The sequence below is a fragment of the Equus caballus genome, chromosome 17 (assembly GCF_041296265.1).
Source record: "Equus caballus isolate H_3958 breed thoroughbred chromosome 17, TB-T2T, whole genome shotgun sequence".
Classification (NCBI taxonomy): Eukaryota; Metazoa; Chordata; class Mammalia; order Perissodactyla; family Equidae; genus Equus; species Equus caballus.
Genome location: NC_091700.1, coordinates 61269615 through 61294131, shown reverse-complemented (window position 1 = coordinate 61294131; position 24517 = coordinate 61269615). Strand labels below are relative to the sequence as shown.

Below are 24517 nucleotides of genomic sequence, written 5' to 3'. Positions count from 1 at the left end.
AGAGTGACCGACTTCTGATAGTAAGAAATGAGGGGAAGTCTCCCGGAGAAGGGGTTGTCTGTCTAGGAAAGGATACAATAGGCCAGCGGTAGCTGAGGCTGCTTTCAGATGTTATTCCTGGAGCTGCTTTCAGATGTTATTCCTGGAGCTGCGGTAGCCACACTGGGAGAGTAAAATGACAAACATCGGGTCAAAAGACAAACTACCAAAAATGGCAGAAAAAAAGTAGAAAGGGACTGGTCCTTGAAGACATTGTTGAATTGCAGCTCCATCATTTGTCTTCCTATCACCAGCCATCTTGTTCTGTGGAATAGTCCTGTGTTGCTTAGGCCACAGTTAAGAGTGTTGTTATTGTTGCTTGCAGCTGAGAACATTCCAAACTAATAATCTCCTCTACCATGTGCAAGTAGATGAAAGATTCGCATCAATAGAGTTAATAGGTTTTGGTTCACACACTGAGTTGATTCATTTATTGACTTCGTATTGTGTTCTATTTACATTATTGTGTGTGTTCCTCTGAATGCCTTGTGTTTTTTTTCAATATTTCCTGAGGTGCCTTTGTTAATGACTTTTGCTTTGGATATCTTTCAAACTCCTTAAGGAAGTGGAGATTTTAGATTTTGCTTAATTTTAGAGGTTGGGTAGGATGACGTAGATTATGATTGTCAATTACTTTTTCTGGGACAGAACATTTGTAATTAGATCTACAATTAACTTTGAATAATTCAACATTATGCTGTGCTGTTTAAACTGATTTAACAAAACAGATGTTTTAAATGACAATATATAGTTTCTCATAATAACCCATTTTTAGTCTCATGGTCATGTAAGGTCATGCTCAAGAGAATTATGAGTTTATGCAAAATAAGCCAAGTTTTTGCAATTTAAGAGAATGGATAGAGCATAATTTTTTTTGTCACTTTATCTTTTCTTGATGCTAATTATATATATTTTTTGTCTATGGGAATATAGATTTAAGCATGGTTTGCATATGATTTATATTAATAATAATAATAAACTTTTATAGAAAACTTACATGCCAGGTGCTATAATAAGTGTTTGACACAGTAATTCTTTCAATCTTCATAAACAGTCGTCTTTTGGGGGGCTATTCTTTGATATCTGTAAGTTGCCCACAATCCTTCTCAAACTTATATAATTTGGGTAAGCATAAATTCCCATAAGTCAGATCATAACCATAGCTAATCATGAAGTTGATATTTATGAACACACTGTTAAGTGCTTGGATACGATCCTATTTAATCCTCACAGTATTCCTTTTAATTAGGTATTGTTATTCTTCAGTTTTATAGATAGGCAAACTGAGGTTCAGAAAGCAAGTTGCCTGAGCCATACAGCTTATGATTAAGGGACATCCAGACTTTTCAGGTGTGTCTAAACACAGAGTATGTGCTCTTAACCAAACTTTTCTTAATAAAATGTGTGGTCTTATCATGTCATCTTTGTTCACGCACACATACATTGAACCATCCTCTCTACTCATGTCAAAATTCATGCTTTGCATTCCTCCTAGTGACTAAAATAAATGAAACACAGTTAGTTGTTTAAGTAAAATGACTATTGGATTATTCAGACTTTATTTCATAGCTTAGAATAATAAACAACCCTTAGGAAACGGAATTGTCCATAATTGTATTTCACCTGCTTATTTAAATGGGTATAATCGAAGATCGTTACATCCTAAGAAGTAATGTTTGAAGCAGAGCTATTTATTTGACAAGTCGAGGGTTGAAGTACCATCAGTGCCATCAAGTTAATGTTATACCTACCTTCCTAACAATATTTTCAGGTATTAGTCTCCAAAGCACACTCCTAGTTTGTGATGATAAAACAACGTCATCAACTTCTAAGAAGATACTTCCCTTCCTAGGTGGTAGGAAAGAGAAGCAAGCATCCATTTGTTAGCTTTAAAGCACTGACATAGCAGAAGTATTTCAAGAAATCTTTTATTGAAATCTTTTAAAATATTGGAAATAGAACCCATCTCCACTATTGAGAATTTACACTCATCTCTTCCACTTATTTATATTTATAATAATATTTTTGATTAATCTGATAATAGTTTAATACAGTTAATTAGGATTGTAAATAATGAAATGTAATAACAAGATTAGAACATCTCACTGAATGCATATAACAGTAATTCTGTTGACAATTTTCTTTACAAGAAAAACAGTTTTATCTATCTCTATGTTACAAAGCCTAATAGTTTGTTTAATAGTAGTGTTATATAATATTTTAGTGATTTTTTTTTAAGTGCATCTCTCCTGTGGTGGGGAGGAGCGTTCAGGTAAGTAGTGATAATATTCTGAATTTGTTCCTGGAGTAGACAGACACACAAGCTCCCAGGCTACATCAGGAAGACTTGAGCAATGAACCAATTTTTTTGGCTTTATAAAAGTAGGTGGGTGTTGGAAGTGAAGTCAGGGTAACATTCTGGGACATTGGTCTTAGGAAAATGTTTTGAGAAGATCTTTAAAGAAAGAAAGACAACCCAGTTCACATCAAATAAAACGTGCAGTGAAGAAGGCTGAAGACAGAATAGGAAAAAAACATTAAGCCTGAAAGGGCAGAAAATGAAGAGTTAACTCAAAGAACAACAATAAAGGACAAGGGAAGAGTGAGGAGACAGTGGCTCAGTTAGGGAAGAGACTTGGAGGTGAATTGAGGAGCTCAAATTCAGAGAGAGAGAAAAAAGATAGTGAAAGATCCATCTGGTGCTAATGCTTTGTGGCAATATGCAAGTTGAACCAATACTTGCAATTCGTTGTGACAAAATACGTCTTAAACCTCCCTTTCTGGGCACAGGGCCTTACAGCTTCAGTGGTGATCTGAGTAGTATTCTCTCCTGAAAGGAGACCATTTTAAGGGCACATTACTAAGAAGAACTGATATCAAATATGTGTTTATTCCATTCTCTTTCATCTCCTTTGTGTGGACATTGGAAGAATAAAGATGAGAAAATACAGTGAAAGTGAAGAGAGGGAAGACAACTGAGAACAGGAATATATTCATGCAGGAAAAATTGGAAAGCTGCAAAAAATGGTATGCTAGTTCCAAACACATGGTCTCAGAATGGATGAATTTAGGCACCTTAAGTACAAGAATATAGACATTTTAAGTTATTGTTTATGAATGAATAGTATGTAGTAAAATATCATGATAAAAATCCTTATAAGAAAACATATTTTCTGCAAAGCTATTTTCAAGTCACAGTGACAGCAGGGGTGTAAGAAGGTGATTAACATATTTTGTGCATCTACTATGTGCCAACAAGTGTGCTTTATACATATGGTCTCTTTTAGCAAAACTGGCAGATATTTGCTAATCTTGTATCTAGATAGTCTCCACAACCAACAACAAATGCTTTTCTTTATGCTGTAAGCATATAACACTTGTATAATGAAAAAAGCATCTTGTTATATTCAGCAAACTATTTTTCTTAGAAGTTGTATAGAATTCATCTCTTCCACTAGTCTGGAAGTCTTCACACATCAGCTAACTTTATTGGTTATATTTTTTGTCTATCTGTCATGACTTAGTGTCCCAAGATGACATTTGCCTGTAGAAAAAAATTGTGAATGTAGATACAGTTTCAATTATTCTTTCGGATGACAATGAAACTCATTCAAGGAGACTAGGTAACTTCTTCTGCTCCACTTCAGAACCTATTAATACTAAGAACAGAAACCGTAGGAACGAAATATTTAGAATTCTGGAAATTTTAACTCTGGATTAGAAAGATAGAAAGTTGATTTTGGTGACTCCCACTCTAAGAAGCACATGTTCATTCAGTGATACACAATGCTAAGAGCCAAGAAATATCAATCCCATTTACTTTTCAACTCCAGTCATTTAACTAATTTTATTAAAATAAAATTTATGCATATCAAACAGTAAGTTTATGTTGTATGTTTTTAAATTATAATAAACCATGAAAATGAAAATCCTACTCATGACCGTTATTGATATGTTTGTATTTTGGTGTATTTTAAACCACAGTTTTATAACTTTTTGGTTTACTTAATGTTTTCTTGTATGAGTAGTAAAGGCCGTTGTAACCTAATATCGGCTATATGTACCTTCCAAAATTTCACTTCAGCAAATATTTATTGGGTGCTTAATATACCTTATACTGTTAGTTACAGTTCAGTCTATCATATATAGCTACAGGTCAGCACATTAGATGGTAGAAGTGAATCTCTCAGTTTTTCTGTGGTTTCCTCATTTGATCTATTGAAATGATGTCTTCAAAACAGCTAGGATCTGTATGAACTCAGAGAAATACGAGCCATGTTATTCACTGGGGACCTTCTTTATGTTCTATGTGCCACGCAGTTGTGTTTCCAGATTCACACTGTGGTGTACCCATGGATAGATAAGCCAAAATGAGAAATGGATGTAAACTTGTGGATTGATTAAATTTGGTCATGCTCATGAAAATATCCACAGGTTATCTGTGCCTGGGTTTGTACAAATATATTGGACACATTTGTTTTCCCATTCAATTTCCTTAAATGTTTATGTTAAATAAGGCAAAATAAATGGCAGTTTTATTTGATTTTTGAAGTTTTTGATGGACATTGAAAGTTATGATTGCTATGCGCGTATTGAGATGAAAGAGTTAAGGATTTTTATACCTTTTATTATGGCTGCTATTAATAGCAATGTTTGTTCAGGGCAAACTTGTACAAACATACGGAGATCTACATATCCATAGGACATAAAGAGCCGGATATATTTCTTTCGTGGATATTATGTGAATGAAAATTTGCTGTTCTCTTTGCAGCATTATGGAAGAAGCTTTACTAGTCCCCAAGGAAAAGTCAAAATCTGCATTTAAATAAAGATATTAATAACTTGAGCTAGGGCTCTCTTTAGAAAGCTGTTAAGTGGTTTAAGATGTTTTGTATAGGTAAGAATGTGAAGTGAATTGCTAATGACACATACAGAATGATTTTGAAGGGCTCATCTTTTGTCATTTATCACATTGTATGCAATAAATTAACTAGTTACATTGTAACCTGAATTCTAATAAATGTATTATTCAGGAGTTATTGATAGAATTTTAATAGAGATATATACAAGTTTAGTTTCAGTATGCATTTATTAGTAGTATTCGTTGTAATAATTCTAACACATTTCTATGTGGATTGTGTCTATATATATGCACCAATAGAAATTTAAAAAATAATACCTTCATATTATTAATCATTCATATTTACATTAGCTTATTGAAAGTAAGACTAGCAAATGTTAACACTGCAATTCCCACTGCGTGATAATTTTTTCAAGTTTTGCTATGCATCTCCTTTATTTTTTTATTGAAATCTCCAACAACATAACCTTCAAAAATTGCCATATACATAATTATAAAACATATAATTTCTTCCGTAAGACTCAGCATCTCTGTGAAATCCAAACGAAGTTCAAATAGGCTGCCAGAGTTTACTATCTTCGATTGTATATGAAACTACAATCGTCAGTTGGAAGCTCCTCAATTCCCTGTTGCAAATAAATTGAACAAAAAGTCAAAAATGTATAAGAGGTACTAAGAAGATCTTGTGAGTTTGTGATCGCGTATTAGTATTTAAAGGGAATAAATATAACTAGACATCATACAGTTTCAAATAAAATAATAATGCACTGATCTTTTATACTTTAGGAAATGATTCAGTATTTCATTTAATTAACACCACTTAGGATAATTTTTTAAATATATAGTATATAAAAGCTTTGCTCTCAGATTCTTTCCTCTCATTCAGTGCTTTCCGAGTTTGGGAAGATTCTAACAATAAGACAGGCTTGGATGCTTAAACCATAAAACTTGATTAGAAGGTTCTTGACTAGAAAAAAAAAAGATGTTAAGATGAGAGCTCTGGAATCATTTTCAGTGACGTGGCCATGGATGCCCGTGGTCAGTTACTTTAAGTAGGAAAATCAACAAGGCAAAATTGATGTAGTCTAGATTCATTTTTCTTTCTGACAAAGATGAACTACATTTCTATTTTAAATGAATGAAAATGTTATATGAAGAATTATAATTTGGGAGAACCACAAAATAACCCAGATCTTGACTCAACACAGTTTCCCTTCCCTTATTTTACATATTTCTCTGATAATTGCAGGATGGTTAGGAGGATCCTCTGGAGCTAGATGCCCAGGGTTCAAATTCCACTCTGTCACTTGGTCGCTATGTACATTTGGACAAGATACTGTAACCTCTGTTGCCTCGGTTTCTCAACTGTGAAAGAGAATAATAATATGGCCTTCCTAGGGCTGTGGTGAAGGGTAAACATATTCAACATAAGCAAACTGATTTACATTGTGTCTGGCACATAGAATATGGCATTGTGTTAGTTATTATAATGGTAAAGTAAAAATATATCAACGATTCATAGCAAAGAATTACACAGCCACAAGTTGATCGACTTGGGATCTATTATAATGAAATTAACATTATCACCAAGTTTTCTTTTTGCAGATTCCTTGAGTAAATCTCGGTAGCAGTAACCCTTTGATAAGAAAAACAGCAGCTCTGTAAGTTCAATTAAATAGAATTGACTGTTTTAGCTAAACTTGTAGGAGCTGAGTAACTGCTAAGAATGTCTTTTTGCTTATTTCACAATTGGTTCTTTTTGTTGTCAAGGTAACGATTTAACAATCACCTTTTTTCACTGCCTCCCTCCCCTCTGAAAAAAGGCATGTACAAACTGATCAGTCCTTTTAAAACTGTGGCTAAAAATATGAGGCAGAAAACACAGATTGATTTTTGTGCAAGTAGCAATTTTTTTAGGCTCTAGGCAAGGGTTCTATGGTGGTCTCATTTACAAGGTAAGGAATAACTTCCCCCAGGTGCTGAATAGAAGTACTTTCTTCATACCAGATATTAACAATTGAGCATTAAAAATGGCTGCCTTTTATTGAGTACTTATTACTGACCATCTGGGTGCTTTATCCACTTCACATGCATGTCTTTAAAAAAAGGTAATGGTTCTTCTAAATCACCTAAGGATCAGATATCATGTGTCCATTTTATAGCTGTGAAAGTTTAGACTGGGAGAGAAAACCCCTTTGTCGAAATTTGCACAGTGAGAAGTAGAGCTGGTAGGATTTGAATCCAGTCACATGTCTACACGGTCTTTAATATTGATTTCTGTATGAGCTTCCAAACGGCTTTGGATTTCAAGACCCGTGTACAGACACGCGCAATCCTGCTTGGCTTTTTCCTCTAGTTATTTATACGATTTCATGTTTTTAGTATTTTGTACCTCATCGTGGAGCATAGAGACGTGTCTGTGTATGCCATTGAGTGAGGTCCTGCTTAGGTGAGCTTTTCTTCACAGTTAAACTGACCCAGATTCTTGTAAGTCACCAGATACTCTTTAGGAATATTGCACTTTTCAAAGATGCATTAACACTTTCAGATTTCCAGAGTATTTTAGTGACTGTTGGTAATGTACTTAGGGAATTGAGTTAATGCATCTTATATAAGTGCCTACATTTTAGGGAGTAGGCACTGGATAAATATGGCACACCATGTGTTGGGTATGCATATGTACTAAAATTCAACAGAAGGATATATATAATTCTAAGTATAAAAATACCTTAAGTCATTCTGTTTCTTTTTGGATTTTATTTTCTTGTTATTTTCTCTTTCTCATCTATATGAATATATCCATACCTACAGATGTCACAGCTCAAACTAGCAAGGAGGGTCTGTCATATTCTTTTAGTTATGGACGTAATTATACTAATATAGACATGACATTAATCAGTACTCGCCTAGTCACTTAGAACAGAAACATTCCTATGAAACAAAAAAACAGAGAGGAGAGAGAGAGAAAGGTAGAGCTGGCGGATTTCAGGAATTCACCAGAGACCACTGTGGAAAGTGGACAAAGTCTAGAAAGACAGGCAGACAGTGTAATTCACAGTATCACCCCTCTGTCATTAGCTTTGAAGGACGATGAAAGTTCCCCTGTCCATGAAACGCTGTGGCTGTCTTTATCAGCTACAGACATAGCAGATAAAACGTCCATGATAGAAGAATAAAAGAGAGAAAGGGTGAAACTAGAGAGAAAAAGACCAAACCATTAGGGAATGAGAAGCGTGCAGAAAGCAGTAATGTGCAGCTCCGTAGACGAATAAGAGGTCATCTGGGATACTACATTTTCCATAGTTTCAGTGTGCTATCATCACGCCTTGAAGAAATATTTTATAATTTTGAAAGTAAAATATAATACAAATTATCAGTGGCATAGAAGGAATTATATCAGTATCATGGATCGCTTGTAAGTCAAGAGAGAAAACGGATCCAGTTTGAAGTATTTGGTTACAATTTGAGCACTTTCCTTTTTTCTTTTTTCTTTCCTTTTCTTTTCCCTTCCTTCCTCTCCTCCTTCTCTTCTTTCTTCTCTTGCTTTCTCTTTCCTCCCTTCATCTCTTCCTTTCTTCCTAGTTTCTACAATTATTGCCTTTTGTAAATCAATATTAATATACTGTATATTTAAGAAAGTATCTGATAAGACAACATAATGTGCTTTTGTCATAGCAAATGTTTCTTTTTGTGTAAACAGGTATGTTACTATCCTCATTAAAACAAATTAAACTGTCAACTGTAACTGCATATCTAATTATTAAATTTATAAGCAGCTTTGAAGCAATATGAAAATAAATTATAATTAAATTTAAATAAAATGGATACAATGCAAGCTCAAAATGGTAATGAACATTAGCAAGACATTAATTAGCCTTGCAATAGAGATATTTTTGACCCAAATTCTTTTTAGGCCCCATAGACATACACCCAAGCATACACACACACACACACAAATGCGTAAACAAATCTTTTAGAAAGCATCCTCACTTACATTACGTTTTCAGAATAATGTTTTTGCATATATTTTTGCCCTAGTTTATCCTTCAGTCCTGTCTTTTTGGGTGCAGAATGACCAGATCTGGGTGAGTTTGCTTATAACTTCAGTATTTAAGCCTCTTTAGGAAGATCATAGAAGGATCTCAGAAAATTTCTCTATAGAAGGAGTATACTCAGTGTTTTATTCAACTCATTATCAATGTGAGATACTTGTAGATGTGGAAACAATGTGTGTAACCTAATTGTTAACACAAATTGTAGGTGCACAAGCCATTGAACAAAGGATTATTTTATCATCTATGCTTTTTCCATGAATAAATTGGGACACTAGTCAGAAATGCATGTAACTAGTAATGTGCCTCGTATTTGAGAGATTCATTTAATAGATAGTATTACCATTATCACTAGATTTGAGGCAGTGTATATATTGTCATGAAGTGCAAGGGATGATGAATCTTCTTTTCAAAAACTAGAGTATGAGAGTGGTTAACAAAAATTTGGCAATGCTGAGAGCCTCATTACTAGGTGAGTTAGAGAAATGGCAGTTATCTGTCTTATATTTTTAGTTTATTCTCGATTCTATGTTGAGAATAGAATAGGTCATTAGAGAAGCCTCTGAGATGATGGTGGTTTGGGCCAGGGTGGTGGCCATTGACATACTGAGAAGTAGACTGATTCTCAATTGATTTTTAAGGTAGAGCATTTCCTGACAGACTGGAGGTAATATGTAAGAAAAACAGGAAGGATGATTTGAAGGCTTTTAGACTTTGCTTCTGAAAGAACATGGTGCTGCCATTTCCTGGGACGAGAAAGATTGCAGGGTGAACAAGGTGATGCTTGGAGAAGAATAAAGTAGACCTGTTTGGGACATGCTAAGTTTAAGAAACTTGTGAAACATCCAATTGCAGATATGGACGAGACAGTTGGATAAATAAATCAGGAGAGGACAGCGAGCAGTACAAGTTTAGATTTCAGAAAAGAGAGGCGGAGGAGAAAGTACGATTAGGACTTAGAATTGGCTATGGGATTTAGTAACAGAAAGATCACTGTTGACATAGGGAAGAGAGGTTTCAGGGAAGAGAAGTAAGCATGAAAGATTATTAGAAGGGGCTCATAAGAGAATAGAAAGAGATAAATTGAAGAAGCAAGTATAACCAACTTTTGAGAATTTTTTGCTACAAATGAGAACAGAGAAATGTGATAATTGGACTCAGATGAAGGATCAAGATAGATTTTTTGTTTGTTTTTGTTTTATCTCATTTTTTTTTTCTTTTCCTTTTTCTTTTTCGGATTGATGTGATCCCTTCAAAAGAGAATGTAGATGGTACTGGATAGAGGGATAATGACTGGAACAATGTTCTTGAGTTAGCGACAGGGAGTAGTTTTCTAGACCACAAGGGATGGTTTCTGGAGCATGTCCTTAGAGGCATGGGCAATTTAGTCATAGAAACAGGAGGGAAGACTGAGGATATGGACACAGATGTAAGTTGGCTGGCAGATGTTGGGTGCTTCTGCTTTCTCAGTGAAATAGATAGCAAAGTCATCATCCAAGAATGAGGTTGAGGAAGAAGGTGTTGGAAGTTTGAGAAGAGAGGAGAAGATATACAATTCCTAGTGAGTAGATTTGGGTATTTTACTCGGTGTGGAGGATCTCTCCAAGAATCGCAAGAAATCAAAAACAGAAACAGTAGTTGTCTTTGTGGAGGAAACCTGGTGAAGCTGAGGGTTGGGACTGAGGAGACATCAACAACTTTTTATTGTGTTAAATTTAGTCTTTTCATGCTGTTTGAATTGCTTTTACATGTGTACATATTAAAATATAGGTAAACATGTAAAAGAAAATATGAGCTTAGATATTGTCTTTTGTGAAGACTTTTGCTGTGTTCCCCAGGTTTAATTAACTTCTCATTGCTCCCTTGGAGCATCACATTTTAAACTAGTTAGTTTTCAAAACAAATGTCCACTTCTCCATTGGATTAGGAATTTTTTCATGTTAGGGGGCATCATTTATTAAACCGTTTTTAACCATCATCCTCTCTGCAAATCCTGAAACAGAGTCAGTACCAAGTGGTGAGTGAGTGAGAGAGATCTTTTGAGGAACTTGGTATTTCTTTAAGTTATCTCAAGCACATTTAAATTTAAACAAAATTGTGAATAATTTCAGGTACTCTTATCCATATGTCGTTCCTCTTGGTCTAATGTAGTTTTTCTAAAATGTGTTTCCTAAACACCTATATTAGAATCACCTGAGATACATGCTAAAACAGTTTCCTGTCACTCGGTATATTAAATCATTATCTCTTTGAACACAAAAGTTTGAAAACCACATTTTTCCATAGGAAGCCATTAAAGGAAAAGTAGTGGTGATTACATATCATTTTAGAGAGATTACTTTTGAAGTAACATTGAGAATAAATTCACTCCATGGGAGTGGGACTTTTTAGAAGCTACACTGCCTGTCTTAGTGTGGGGTCCTGAACCAAGGCAAAGAGAATGGAAAACACAAGTAAGGTCTGAGAAATCCTTAAGGAGGTCTTCAACTCTATATAGGATTTGGGGATTCAAGAGATATTCAGTGAGTGAGGGAATGGAAGACTTGAAAGAATCTTCTGTGAACCTAAGAAAGTTTGGATGAAGGGAGGGAGAAAAGTGAATTTTACAGAACCGAACTGAATCAAAAATTTTGTCGAGAGATATAGTTGCATTTCTGTGAGAGAAAAAAAGAAGAATTTGCCAATATTTCAAAAAAGTAATTCTAGAATCTAGGTTCTATATTTTTGATTGTGAGAATTCTTTATTTCTCTTGGTGAACTTGGTGCTTCTTGAGAAACATAACATTTGACTTAAGGCAACCTTTCTTTACTTACCACCTTGTAAGGACTTTGCGTAAGAATCTAATGCTATTTCTTTCCTTTAGCTTAGGTGAGAGCTTATTGAATTTATTATATTAATACATTTTAATAAAATATCTTGTTGGCTAATACAGAAGAGCTTTCACTTAAAAACTTTTACATCTATTTTATGAAGATAAATGTAGGCATCTAATTTCTGTGGGATTATTAAGACAATAAAAGGAAATTCAGTACTTTTAATAATAATAATAATTTCACAAATGAGGAAACTGAGGCACAATGACACTAAACAACATTTCCAGTATTAGAGTTAGTGGAAAAGCTTAGTTCAGGGTTCATCCTTCTGTAATACTTTTGTTACTTTAAACTAAGCAAAGCATGAGAAAGATTTTTGATGTGAATAAAACTAGACGGTATACTGCCTACCTTAATAGTATAATTATTTTGAAGTGTATAAATCATACTAATTGAGCTGTCACATATACTTACATTCTACTAAAATTCATTTAATGTGTGTTTAACTGGCAATTTAGTTGCAATCCAAAGCTCAACTACTTAGTCTGAATCATTATAAATACTGATAGATTCAGGTTATGACAAGATTTAAATAATTTCTCACGTCTTTTTTTTGTCATCAAAATTTCTATGTTTAAATTCCTGAATTTATTCAAACATATTTTGGTCCCCTCTAACATTCTTTTCATCATCTGAAGTTTGGGAACGTCAAGATTGTATTAAGATCATCCGAGGTTACGATCCTGATCGTTTGGATTTCCACAAGCTGTTGTTCTGTTGATGCTGCAGTGCAAATCAGGGCTCCTTCTTGCTTTTACATCACTCAAGTCACATTTCCCCCAAGATGCTACAGATGTATAAATTGCTACTGCTGAAACTTCACTTTCCACCAGATGTTCAAGGAAGGCTAATATGCTTTCACCCTAAATAAGGCTTTCTTGTTGCCTTTCTATAGAAAATATGTGGTAGAAATAATAAGATGGTATCCTTAATGAAGGCAAAGCTTGGTGTGGCAAAGTAGAAGGGGATGAAACATTAGCTGCGATATATTAGACATATCCTTTGTAACTATCTCACATGAAACAGAAGTTAAATCTTTGAACACAAGAATAAAATTTCTAGAAAACACACCAATGTTAAGATACTTGTCCATTTCTAAATCTTCGCTTTCCTAAGAGTACCACCCAAATTTAGGAAGCTGGACCCAAGCACTTTCCTGAAAATTGTCCACGTGCAGCCCCTTATCTGGAGTAAACGGAAAAGTAACAGATTTGTTCCTTTAAGCATGTCCAAGCCTTTGATTACTTCTATTACTGCAGAGTCCCTATATCTGGCTATTAAATTGTGCAATTTTCCTTCATCATAGAGTCGGCTGCTTCAGGTTCAGCACAGTGTACTCCGTCTTCTAATTCCAGTAAAGTCAATTATATAAACTCTTTTGCTTTTACAAAATGCTCTTTAGCACTGGCTCCCTCATAGCAGGCAGAGCCAAGCAAAAGAGAATTGTGAAACCTTTTCAGGTGTAGCTGTGTTCTGCTCAGCAGGTACATTTATTACTAATGGGTAAAATAGTCTCCTTTTTTAGCTACATAATGCTTCTGAAGCCTTCCGTTTTCTGGTTTTGATAGACATTCCGGTTACACTGAGAGAGGACGGTGAATACCATTGATCACACTATGAAGCTGCCGCGGCAGCACTTGTTTTTTTTATCGTTCGCTTTGCTTCATAAGTCAGTGACTGAGCTTGGCCTAATGGGCTGATTTGCATTGTATGCTGGGGTCCTCCTTGGCTTAAACGCTTGAATCTGCTTACTGGTCTGTGCAAATACTTATAATGAGAGGAGACTCCAATATTTTGGTTTCATATTTACAAACTAAATGTTTGAGCAGAGAAGATTCCATCGATCACTTGGGTGTATGTAGTGTAGAACAGACATGCTGTGTAATTCTGGCATCAGTTAAATTTAAATTCTTAATGCTGATAGATTGTTTTGCCTCCCCCCCTCCGCAGCACCTACTTATATATAAATAAGTAATACAGAATCATTCATAGATTCATGGTTAGCTTACGCCAATACCTGATAAAACGTTCTTTGCTAAATGCCTAATTGTACCTTTGAGGGAAATGTGATGATTTAGGGGGATAAGGGGAGAAGATCGTGTCTTCTGCTGGGTATATGATATTTCTGCCTCTGAGCACTGTATTTTCGTGCCTGCTCAAAGAACGGCAAGGGAGTGAATCCAGTGGATCCAACAAACTGTTTATTCTGGGCATTTACCACCTTGCTGTTCAAAATGAAGGGAATGAGCCAAGAAACTTAACAGCATCAGTTTCCCCTGGGAACTTGGTGAAAATGCAGAATCCCAGCCCCAAACGTACTAAATTGGAATCTATGTTCTAAATGCACATTAAATGCTGGAAATCCCTGGTTGGCAGACCCTGTTTCTGCCTTCTCTCCCTCTCTCTTACACACACACATTTGATATATGGCACAAGTGCATGTGGCAGAGAATGATTAGAGTAGAAAGGACATCCATCAAATTTTATATAACATGTTCTAAGCCATTCTGTTTTCTTAAACTATCTGGAATTCTACCCACCATTCAGAAAAAAAAGGAGTGCCCTTTGACTCCTGAGAGAAAGCATTCTCGTACTCTCTTGAATTCTTGGTATGGCATGCTATCATTTTCACTTGTTTCCAGGTATTTTTTTATTTCTTCTTTAATTTCTTCAATGATCCATTGCTTGTTCAGTAGTGTGTTGTTTAGTCTCCACATCTTTGTGCCTTTCTCAGCTTTTTTCTTGTACTTAATTTCTAGCCTTATAGCACTGTGATCTGAGAAGATGCTTGTTATTATTTCAATTTTTTTAAATTTGTAGAGGCTTGCCTTGTTTCCCAACATATGGTCTATTCTAGAGAATGTTCCATGTGCACTTGAGAAGAATGTGTATTCAGGTCCTTCAGGGTGGAGTGATCTATATATGTCTATTAAGTCCAATTGTTTTAGTTTTTCATTCAGCTCCACTATTTCCTTGTTGATTTTCTGTCTGGATGATCTGTCCATTGATGTGAGTGGGGTGTTGAGGTCCCCTACTATTATTGTGTTGTTTTTAACATCTTCCTTTAGGTCTGTTAATAGTTGCTTTATGAATCTTTGTGCTCCTGTGTTGGGTGCATAGATATTTATAAGCGTTATTTCTTCTTGATGAAGTGTCCCTTTGATCATTATATATTGTACCTCTGTGTCTCTCTTTACCTGTCTTATTTTGAAATCCACTTGGTCTGATATGAGAATTGCAACACCTGCCTTTTTTTCCTCGCTATTTGCTTGAAGTATTGTCCTCCACCCCTTCACCCTGAGCCTGTGTTTGTCCTTGGGGCTGAGGTGTGTTTCCTGGAGGCAACAAATTGTTGGATCTTGTTCTTTAATCCATTTTGCCACTCTGTGTCTTTTTATTGGAGAGTTCAATCCGTTCACATTGAGAGTGATTATTGATGCATGTGGACATAATGCTGTCAATCTGTCGCTCATTATCTTGTTTTCCTGTGTTTCTTTTCCTGTGTGCTTTAGACTACCCATTTAATACTGCAATTTCTTATGCTGGGTTTCTTAGATTTTTCCTTATCTATGATTTGTGACTCTATTCTGTACTTTATTTTAGTGTCTACCTTGAAGTTTGTATTTAGAATCTCATGTATAATATAGTCTATTCTCTGGTGGTCTCTTACTTACTCGACCAATAGTGATTTAGACCCTTTGCTCTTCCCCTCCTAAATAATTATTTTCATTTTTTATTCCAACTCGTCTTATTAATTTGTAGTTAGAGTGCTAAGATCGTCCTTGTTTTGGTAGTTTCCTTATTTTTACCCTAATGCTATAGTTGAATATTTGCTATCCTGTTCTGGTTCTATCCATCGGTCTCCCTAGTCTGTGGCTTGTGTCCCCTTTCTCCCTTTTTTCTTTTTTCAAGTATGAGAGCCTTCTTGAGGATTTCTTGTAATGGAGGGCTTTTAGTTACAAATTCCCTTAACTTTTGCTTGTCTGGAAAAGATTTAATTTCTCCCTCATATCTGAAGGAAATTCTTGCTGGATAGAGTATTCTTGGCTGAAGGTTTTTATCCTTTAAAGCTGTGAATATATCACTCCATTCTCTTCTAGCTTGTAGGGTTTCTGTAGAGAAATCCGCTGACAGTCTGATAGGGGCTCCTTTATAGGTTATTCTCTTTTTTTTTCTTACTTCCCTGAGTATTCTTTCCTTATCATTCCTATTTGCCAACTTTACTATTATGTGCCTTGCGGTGGGTCTTTTTACATTGACAAATCTAGGAGATCTAAAACCCTCCTCTACACACATTTCTCCGTTGATCCCTAGATTTGGGAAGTTCTCTTCAATAATTTCGTTAAGCACACTTTCTGCTCCATTTTCCTTTTCCATATTCTCGGGAATTCCTATGATCCTTATGTTCTTACTCCTCATTGAATCCATTATCTCTCGGAGATTTTCCTCATTTTTTTTTAATTCTTAGTTCTCTTTCTTCCTCTCTCTGGCGCCATTCAGCCTGTCTGTCCTCGATTATGCTGATTTGCTCTTCTATGTTGTCTACATGGGCATTCAGGGAATCCGTATTCTGTTTTATCTGGTCCATTGTGTTTTTCATCTCAAGTAATTCTGTTTGATTCTTCTTTATGATTTCAATCTCTTTTGTGAAGTAACTCCAGAACTCAGCTTGTTTCTCTATCTTTCTCTCTACCTCATTGAGTTTTTTGATTATAGCTGCTCTGAATTCACTACCACTTAGTTTACCTAATTCCAAGTCCTCAGGACTTAATTCTGTGTTTTTATTGTTTTCCTTCTGGTCTGGGGCTTTTATAAATTGCTGGATGGTAGAGGAGTGTTTTTTTCTCATGGTGGTAGAATTCAGTTGCAGTTACAGCCTGTTGCCACTAGATGGGGGTCGAGAGCGGCATGTTAGCTCTCCGCCTTGGGGCAAGATGGCTGCGCCCACTGGCTTTGTTTGGGGGGAGGGGCTGTTACTCACACGCGCCAGTCTGGATTCAGATCAGTTCTGTTCTCTGGTCTCCCAAGGCCCTTGATTTATAGGGTCCCCGCAGGCGGAAGCTTTCCCCCTGTCAGCGGGTCTCCACTGAATCAGCGGCAGGAGTCCTGGATGATCCCCCAGTCGCGCGGCCCCTCCCCCGCTCCTTCCCGACCTGCGCCGCAGCGATCGCAGACTCTAGGGGAGGGAGCGATGTTCTCTCCTACTGTTCCAGTGCCTCCGAGGCCATCTGCAAGGTTTATGATCTCTGCCTTCTTGGTATTGTAGGTCTCTAACGAGCTGGCATTATGTTTATTCTCTGAAATTCAGTTCTTCCAATCTTTTGTTGTATTTTGGAGGTGAGAGAATCCCGGTCAGCTCACCCCGCCATTTTGCTCCGCCCACTCCTTGAATTCTTGTACTTTCTAGAATCAGGCTGATTGTTTACAATCTTAATGAATTCTCTCTATGGGAGAACATATGGCTAAGGAGGTAATTCTCTTCCTTACCAAGTATCACTTAAGGAAGTGATTGAGCTACTTCTTCCAATACAGTTGAAAACATTGTGGTATTATATTTGGTGAGCTAGGCATGCACCATGAAATGTATAAGGCATTTTATTTCAGATAGCTTGTACAAGTGGTGACATCACATCTCAGTTTATATCACAAACAACTAACTTTTTTCTCACAATTCCCTGACTACCAATTGTTAAATTTTGGGGTTAGTGCAAAGCGACCAAATTCATTTTGCTGAACTCCTCTTACGTGGTAGAAAATAAGAGTGTCTTTCTCCCTCAGCTCTGAGGAATGGCAGTACCTAGCACACTTTGAGAGTCTGTAAAGGTCTCTCAAAGCTTCTGACATCTCCGTTTCTCTCTGTGTTTCATAAAGGTCATAAAGCTTCTGACATCTCCATTTCTCTCTGTGTTTCAGGAATTTAAGGTATTTAAAGATTTACAAACGTTTGGATCCTAGACTAGTATTTCCAAAACTTGTCTGCACGTTAGAATCACTTGGCATCTTTAAAATATTCCAAAGCTCAGACGATGTTCCAGACCAATTAACCCACAGTCTCTGGGGGTGGTACACAGATGTCAGTGTTTTTTGAGGTTCTCTAGCTGATGCTAATGTTCAGGCAATTCAGGCAACTGTTGTCATAGACAAAGATGTGATCGTGGATGATCTGAACTCTCATATTTCGCTCTCCTAGTTGTTCCACTGAATTTAGTCCCTAGGTGAACAACTCCTGTCCTACACAAACTTCCCAAAAGAATGTCCTTCCTGAATTCTGTTTTTCTATTAATGGCGCTTTCATCCTCCAAACCATAAAGATTTAAACTGTCTAAATTAGCTTCGAGTCTTCCTCTTTTCAGTTTTTAAGCTTCGTCTCTCCTATCCAATCCCTTCAAGTAAGTATGTTAAGAACTGACGCTGGGTTTTAGTTCTTATTTTTTGCCCCTGTAGCACTCTGCACAGATTTTTCTAGATAATTACAGTAGTGTATTAGTAAAGGGACTGGGGAGAGGCATGAGTTATGCCATTTGCCAATTTCCATGGTGTAGATTCTCACATCATGGCTGATTTCATGGTAATGATGGCTTGCGGAATTCATAATATTTAACAACCAGCTCTTGCAAGCTAGTGTGAGCTGGTTTCAGAGCACCACTGCATCAGGTATGCAAAAAATACAGATGTTGAATAGGATCATTGAGTAACGAATAGGAATACTAGGGTAAGGGCTCTGATTACACATGAATTTTGACATTAATATTTGTTCACTTATATGTTAAGTTGTTTAACCCTATAATCCAATATAGTCATTTATTTGGGGAACAAAAAGTAGTATTTGTTACTAGCATATTTTTCTTCACAGTTTACCTGGCAATCAAACATTGCTTAATGCAGTTGATGTTGTATCTAAAGTAGGTGTTTATTAATTTTCAGGGCATTGTATGATAACGTTTCTCTGAAAAACGAAAGGACTATACATGCACATAAAACTATAAACTTCTAAAATTGTAGGCCTCACATTTTATGCATATTGCTTTAATGTCATCATGTCTACTGCAAATAAGTAAAATTACAATCTATGTTAAGCATAACATTAGTTTTTTTTGCATAGCTGATTATGTGGACATGGGTTTTTTAATGAATTAGGTGTATCCACTAAAAAATGTGTTATTAAAACTAAAACCTTTAGACTGCTGACCTGTTTTTTCAAGATCAATGTTATTTCTAAACATTTTTCTGCATTGCACACAAAATACTAATTTTAATTCAGTGAAGTCTGAGAAGAATAGAAATGTACAGTATCCCAGAGGAACTTGAAGATTAAAAAGCATTTTTTGGCTAAAGATGATTTATTTAGTTTTGATATAACTGAAACTATGCTAAGGGAATTTTCTAAAATGCAACAAATGTGATTTGTAGTCTTAAATTCCACATGAATGAATAATCAAAGGAGTGTGTGAGTCAGGCATAATCTTTTAAGAAGGTTTAATATGGTAGTGATACCTTAGGAACTGACTCCCGGTTAATTTATTTTAGCGTTTTGAGACAATCTCTTGGGGCTTTCCTGAGTGATGATGGGTGAGTGGAGGCCATGGAAGGTCTAAATTGTGGACCAGCATTAGTCTTTCTTGTTTCAGCATCTAATAATTTGTCTGAAGAGATATGAAAAACCCTTGGCCAATTTCTCTTATGTTTTTCATTCCATATATGCTAATAATCTAATCAGTATTATCTTTAAACATGAAGAAACAACCGGGGTGTAGGTAGAAGCTTCCAGTGTTGTCACCTCTGCTGAGATGCTATAATGATTAGCATGGTGTCACCAGTGAAGGGCTTACATGCTGGAGTAGTTCAAGCAATTCTGCAGATGTTGAGTGAAAGAAGATTCTACAGCTTCTGCTGTCTCTGTCACTCAGCAGCTGTGCTTGTCTCTCCCACTGATTCAACTATGTGACCTTGGAAAAAGTCACTTAACACCCCAGGTATCTTTATCCCAATACCTTTAAAACAGGAAGATGGTTTAAATTTAAACATCTCACACTAGCATTGGTGTAACATCCATTCAAGGCTTTGCAGTCCCAGTGAGAAAAGGCCCAGGTTTTTCTAATTTTTTGTTATCCGTTAGTTGTGTTCCTACTTTTGAAGTTTGAATTTCCCCTCACTTGGCAGAGTTTTCTGAATAACCACCATTTCTCTCCACAATTATTGACATCCTACTGTCACCATGTAGAAAATTCTCGTTAAGTAAGCCGTATTGGGCAGGCATGGAGTTCATTTCCCCATAGTTTCCTATTTCTTGTTGAAGTAGCTTCAGGCTGATAAAGCTCTTCAAATTAGAAAAAGTTGCAGTCCTGCATTTAGATATTTGTATTATATTTATAAATTATAAAACTTCTTTCCTCTATCTTCCTTCTCTCTCCTATTTGTCGATAATTCAGTATATTTTTACTGAATTATATATTTTTAGAGTGTCATTGATTTTCTGTCATGCTAATTTCAATTATATATTTTAAACAACATAAACAATATTTATATTTTATGTCTCTAGCTGGAAGTCAATACCTGTCACAAAATCTGTAAAAATTAAACAGTATAAGATAGATATGAAAATGGCACTATTGATTTGACAAATGAAACAGCACAAATTTTATGTTAGCTGTCTTGTGGTTGCTTCTCCTCACTTCTTTTATCTAGAATATAGATGCTTTTTAAATAAACAGACTGTAGCTGTACACTGGAGGTGGGTTTAGATAATGGTATGCTGTGAGAGAACAACAATTGCACACCTCCTCACCATATTCTCGTGGGCTGTGTATTATTTACACAATCTGTAAAAACGTTAAAGGATTTAAAAGCAAGCCCAGAGCTAACTTTGAATCTAGAATCCAATTTGATCAGGAGATATTTATTAGATGCTATAACATTAAACGTTAATGCATAGCTTTAAGCATGATAGTACCTTTTGTCTTCAAGTTCATTAGGAGTGTGAGGCTAACTGGCATCAAAGTGATTGGATGCTGAAGTGATAATCTTCAAATTGCCTTTCTGGTACTCCTCTAAGAACAAACTATTTTTCTAGTATTATTTTCTGTAGTTGTCATCTATTTTACAGTTTATATTTTTTAGCCCTCCAGAAGTTTACATCAATGAATATACCTTCAATACATTAACCCAAACCCAAAGGTTATTAAGCACCAAAACTCTTTTTTTAATTCAAAAGTAAAACCTCATGTCATTGCAATCAATAGCTGCTAAGTGGAAGGCAAAAATGACTATCTTTCTATTTTTCACCCAGAGATGGTACCGAGTGTCACCAATGCTGTCAATTCTCCATTCCTCCGCCCTATTGCACTAAGTGACGGCTGTGGGTAGGAACTGGACCCTCCAACATGTAAACAACGCTGAAGCAGAACCCCATAAATATACATGCTCCTGTAACTCAGCTAGCTGGATTCTTTTCATCTGAGTCAACCTCTTCACAGGCGGCAACTTACCACAGACTTAATATCTTCCACCTGAAACATCAGGCCGCTGCAAGTAGTTTTCCTTGCAATTTCAACTGTAAACAAGCCACACTGAATTATGAGTTATTATTTTCAAGAGCCAGAAGCAGCATATTTTGATCCTTTTGGAATTAAAGTACCCCTACCCCTACCCTCCAAAGAGCACACTGCTTTGATTCCATTTAATGGCCCTGAGATATGTGTCACTAGCTTGAATTTTTCTATCATATAAACATTACTACCTTCTGCAGAATGTCATCTTAGGGGAGAGTGATAAACAGTTGACATAATTTGAATTAGAGTTATTTAATTTTTAAACTAAATGTCTAGGTCCTCTTTATTACAATAATCCTAAAATACATTTTCTCGAGGGAAAAATTCGGGAGTGTCCCAATTATTGTAGTACACAGTAAGTTTTTGTACTCTTGAAATGTCCCTGTTTGTCTTCTCAGTCAAAATGGGAACTGTCTTAAATAAGATTTTGGACAGGCTCAAGGTACCTTTCCTGTCGTACTGGTGATGTATGTAACCTGATTACATTCCATCACAGTTTCAGTTAAATTAAGTATACATATGTTCCACAATTTATATTATTTTTGAGAGTGATGAAGACAGTCAGAGATGGAGAAAGTGAAGAAAGCAGTAGAAATCAGCAAAATGCAGATGACAGAAAAAGATATGTTCTCTTTGCGTTTTTGCTTCTGTTGCAGATGTTGTGGCCTCTTTAGCTTAAGCTGATTTCAATACATCGATTTCTTTGTACTGGAGATAATGCTCTGTTAAAAAAGAAAATATTCTTTGGAGCATAGATTGTTGGCTCTAAATCTAAATACTATGTAGTTTCTATTTAATTTAGATGTGATTATATGTAAGTAAATATGAATAAAATTATGATCTGAAATAAGCAGAAAATTATTTAAATAACTGCATATAATGCATAAGGTTGAATCAAAACAAAGTCTAGAATAAAACAGCTCAAGTATTATGTATGATTTAAGGGGCTTGGGACCAGATTTTAGAGAGTTATAGTTTTTGTTCTGTGCAAGATATCATTATGAGCAAAAGCATGATTTGTCTCTCTGTGTGTGGCCCTTTGTTAGCTACTGTACAGAGCTAATGAACTGACCTGTTTCCAAATCCTTAGGACCTTGCAATGTACAACTGATAACAATATAAATATATATAAAGGACTTAAAAGCAACAGAGACGAAACCTGAGAGCACAGTGAGTTAAATAATTTAAGGTATATTATTCAGGGACTAGAGCAGGCAGTTTTAGTAGTAACATGTGTAAGGAAAGTGAACCAAGAAAAAAAAAAAATTCAACACTGTCTCAGGGAAAACTTCCTAGAGTAGAGGAGGGTAATAGGAGTTAGCATGCTGGAGGCTACAAGGAAGGTACTCGAATCTCAATACTTTAAATAAAAAATGGCTCAGCATAACTCACTGGTTGCCAGCTCTGCTGTACTTTGCAATTACCTGGGGATCTTTTAAAAATATTAATGTCTGGCTCTCACTTCCAGATATTCTGATTTGATTATTACAGGTTGTGAGCTAGGCTTTGGGATTTTCAAAATCTCCCTAGGCTATTTTAATGTACAGTAATGTTTGGGGATCACTGACACGAATATAATGCCCTTTAAAAAAATAAAATATATCAGAGAAGCTATTTTCTTTTTTTGTAAGCAATAGCTTTTTGTATGTGTAAGCTTTCCTTAATTGTATATAAATGTAAATATAACTTTTATTTTAAAATTGGAAATGTTCCCTTTTACTACTTGGATTTAGCAAGCATTGCTGGTTATTTGGGTTATCAACAGCTGATAGACGCATTCAATGAAATTCTATTTAGCATTAAAAATGAACATATGGGGGCTGGCCCCGTGGCTGACTGGTTAAGTTCGTACACTCCACTGCAGGCGGCCCAGTGTTTTGTTGGTTCGAATCCTGGGCGAGGACATGGCACTGCTCATCAAACCACGCTGAGGCAGCGTCCCACATGCCACAACTAGAAGGACCCACAACGAAGAATATACAACTATGTACCAGGTGGCTTTGGGGAGAAAAAGGAAAAATATAAAATCTTTAAAAAAAAAAATGAACATATGGGGGCCAGCTCTGTAGCTAAGTGGTTAAAGTTCTGAGCACTCTGCTTTGGTGGCCTGGGTTTGCAGGTTCAGATCCCAGGTGTGGACCTACTCCACTCATCAGCTATACTGTGGAGGCATCCCGCATACAAAGTAGAGGAAGACTGGCACAGATGTTAGCTCAGGGCTAATCTTCACACACACACATACACACACAAAAGAACACATTAAAGCTTTACATATTAATGAGGATAAATATCAAAATAATAAACTTAATTGGCAAAGGAAATTCAAGAAGCATTCATACAGTTTATAATATTCATATAAAGTATAAAGAGATGTAAAATAATTGCTTTTGTTTTGTTAACAATTTAGCACATTGAGAAAGTGTGAGAATTGGGATGCTGCAGTCTTATCAAAGGAAAAAAATAAAACTCAGAATTGGGTTTTAATACAGTAAAACTGAAGTAAGGGGACACTCAATAGAGGCAATTGGAGTCCTAGATTTAGCCAGTTCTTTGTTACTAGAATGTGGGTTTTAACATTTTTGGCTTGAATTTTTCTGATAATTTTATTAAATTTTTGCTTTTTTAAAAAAAAAATCAACTACCAGATAAAAAGTATTTTATTTTTAATGTTTTCATATTATTCAAATGTATTGGAATATGTTCACTTAGAAACTTTCCGTAATATTTTCTAGTAGGAGTTCTAAAGTCTCTTTACTAAGAGATCTCTGTGAGACATTTGAAGATCGATGGACTCTCAATACAGAAAAATGAATATATGTGTTCAAGCAGCATTGCTCATGCAATTTCATGTCCTGTGTAGACCTCTCTGAAGTTTCTACAAGGTCTCCTGTCTGTCTCTTATCTTTAGAATAAAATAACATTGAAAATAGCCTCTTTTTTTAGTGTATGATGATTTAACATAAGGCATTATATTGACTGAATATTTTCACTTAAGATGAATAATAACAATTAACAGATAAAATATTACTTTCCAAGTTTGTAATACTCTAGAAACTATTCTTTAGCATTACATGCACAGTTTTGCTCTGAAAATATAGATGTGGTAAATATGAGTGGACACACTGAGCAATTTGAGATGGAAG

At 35.7% G+C, this 24517-nt stretch overlaps 1 protein-coding gene and 2 long non-coding RNA genes across 14 annotated transcripts in view; 2 read left to right on the top strand and 1 right to left on the bottom strand.

Annotated features, from left to right (window-relative positions):
• The window catches only part of PCDH9 (protocadherin 9), an 881206-nt gene that overhangs the window by 715095 nt on the left and 141594 nt on the right, over window positions 1–24517 (top strand). The window lies entirely within an intron of this gene.
• On the bottom strand, window positions 5304–6628 carry LOC138918531 (uncharacterized). Its single transcript, XR_011427999.1, has 2 exons — window positions 6488–6628; window positions 5304–5526 (listed from the first exon to the last, which is right to left on the bottom strand). It is a non-coding gene; the product is annotated as an uncharacterized lncRNA (long non-coding RNA).
• On the top strand, window positions 6665–23074 carry LOC106781888 (uncharacterized). Its single transcript, XR_001378676.3, has 3 exons — window positions 6665–6855; window positions 8939–8985; window positions 21113–23074. It is a non-coding gene; the product is annotated as an uncharacterized lncRNA (long non-coding RNA).